The sequence below is a fragment of the Microtus ochrogaster genome, chromosome 8 (assembly GCF_000317375.1).
Source record: "Microtus ochrogaster isolate Prairie Vole_2 chromosome 8, MicOch1.0, whole genome shotgun sequence".
Lineage (NCBI taxonomy): Eukaryota > Metazoa > Chordata > Mammalia > Rodentia > Cricetidae > Microtus > Microtus ochrogaster.
The window spans coordinates 55,960,651-55,963,142 of NC_022015.1; the positions used below are offsets into that span (position 1 = coordinate 55,960,651).

Below are 2,492 nucleotides of genomic sequence, written 5' to 3' on the forward strand. Positions count from 1 at the left end.
CCAAGTGTTGGGGATTGAAATCAGTGCCTCATACATGCTGGGAATCCACTCTAACTGAGCTGTAGCCCCAACCCTGATCTGGGTTTTAACTAGGCTTACACCCTCAGACCCTAGAAGGTTGAGGAGAATCTGCCAAGGAGCAGAGGTGGAAATGTGGGGTAGTGTGAGCGTAGAGTGGTGAGAAGAAAGCCGTACTGTTTCTCCTGTATCCCTCATGGGGTTTTCATTAACGGCACATAGAGGAATCAGGTTGGAACTGTGATAAAAACCGCTAAATATCATCATGCTGGCATCATTATAAAAGGACACAAAGCTTCTGTCTTTCACTTTGTCCCCCTGTCCTATGGGCCCCAACTCATATCTTGAGATGTTGATATTAGTATGTATATAATAATTCTTAAGAAAATCCATATCCATATTAGAAAGATGAGTATTGTCATCAGAGTCCAGTACCATTTTCTTTGAGGAACATGGAGGAGGAATTTGTTTTCTGTTGATAGGACTCTTGGGAGAATTTTTTTTAATTACATTTATTTATTTTGTAGATGAGTATACACATCATGTGCATGTAATATGATGGAACGGTGTCCACACATGTCATGGCGCATGTGGAGGCCCAAAGTTAACTTCCAGGACTTGGTTCTCTCCTTCGACTGTGGGTCTCAGGCATTGCCTGCAAATCACCAGGCTTGGAGGCAGGCTCCTTTCCCCACTGTGCCATCTCATTGGCCCTGGGAGACCGATCTGTGTACAACAGGATTTAGAAAGGGTCCCTAGCATCATGGGTACCTAGGCTTAGAGAAAAGAGCAAGAGCAAATGAAATCACCTGTAATTGATAAGGGTCTACTCCAGGAGGGAAGGTAAAACACGTGTGTGCAGCTTGTGACAACAGGTTTGGTCCTTGGATCTCACCGGCTCCTCTTCCCCTTGTTGACAGAAGGGAGGAAGCCGTGGGTGTCTTCCCTCCAGAGCAGCCATGTCGCCTTTAGAACAGTGGTTCTCAAAGTATGCTTCTCAACCCCCCTTGGGAGACCCATATCAGATATCCTGCTTGCTTATCCAGTATTTCCATTACAATTCTTAACAGTAGGAGAATTACAATCATGAAGTAGTAATAAAATAACTTTATGGTTGGGGTAAAAATCACCACAGCATGAAGAACTGTATTAAAGGGTCACAACATTAGGAAAGTTGGGAACCACTGCTCTAGAGGGTCTCCTCTCTGTTCGGATGCTTGGCGTCCTGTCTCCATGGTAACAGCAAGCAGCCTGCCTCCCTCTTCCCTCCTCTTCCTGAACAACTCCACCTCCAGCCGCAGCTGCTGACTGACAGATGGAAAGTTCTGTGCTTGCCTCTGGATCTTCCCTCTCCTGGCGCACCTTTAGAAAGCGTAGGCTGCGTCTTCTTTACTCAGGAAAGTGTAAATGAGGCAGCAGAGAGGTTACACCAGGCCCTGCCTGCGAACCACTCTCGTTGGTCAATCTTGGTGTGAATCTGAAAGAGCAGACATATTTTGAGCTAGGAACTTAACCTCCTGGATGCTCAGGTTCTTTGTCTATGAAATGAGGACAACCTATAAATGCCTATAAATGTGACCACCTCTTGCAGACTTTGTAGGGATTGAGTGAGAAAAGCCGCCTATAAATGTGACCACCTCTTGCAGACTTTGTAGGGATTGAGTGAGAAAAGTCGCCTATAAATGTGACCACCTCTTGCAGACTTTGTAGGGATTGAGTGAGAAAAGCCGCGTCACGCATTTTGCGTAGAGATCAATATTGACCCTTGATGCCATCATTGTTAAATTTGTTAAAGTCTAAACTTAACATTTTCTTCACCACAATCAAATTTTTATTGAGAGTTGTGAGCTTTTGGAAACATAAGATAGTGGTGATTCCTTTGCAGGGGATGTGCAGAGGAAAAGATCACCCTAGGTCGACTAAATACGTGTGACCTGTGTCAGTTATACCTCAGGAAGACTGCACAACATCAGAATGTTTTTAAAGAAAAGGAGACTAAAGAGAAGACGTGATCAGATAGGCCAAGCACAAAGCCTATGCTGAGTGTGTACTGATCTGTGAAATTTAAAGATTTGCTTCCTCTCTGACCTAGAAGGTTATTAACCAGCCTGGTGGGTTACCCCATTTAGCTCACTTACATGGAAAAAAAAAAAAAAAAGGCAGGCCTCTCTGTAGTCTCCTAGTGTAAAGAGACAACCAGTTGTACCTCCAGGGCCTCAGGCTCCTCTTAAAGTTCCAGCCGAGCTCTTCTTCATCTGTGACCTCCTCTCTCTGGCCCTCAGAGCTGAGAACAACCCGATCACTTTTATACAGTTGATCAAACACCCGGCAGTTGGCTGATTTCCCTCAATCGCCTTCTTAGGTATCCAGGTGGTAATCTGGCATTTGCTTTGAAATTTGCGCGTTTGTCTTCCTGGGACTAAGGAATCAATAACCCTATAAATGAGTCTTGTTTTCTGCCCTCAGAGTACACT

At 44.7% G+C, this 2,492-nt stretch overlaps 1 protein-coding gene across 5 annotated transcripts in view; it reads left to right on the forward strand.

Annotated features, from left to right (window-relative positions):
- The window catches only part of Smarca2 (SWI/SNF related, matrix associated, actin dependent regulator of chromatin, subfamily a, member 2), a 170,199-nt gene that overhangs the window by 83,066 nt on the left and 84,641 nt on the right, over nt 1–2,492 (forward strand). The gene's annotated exons all lie outside the window — the stretch shown is intronic.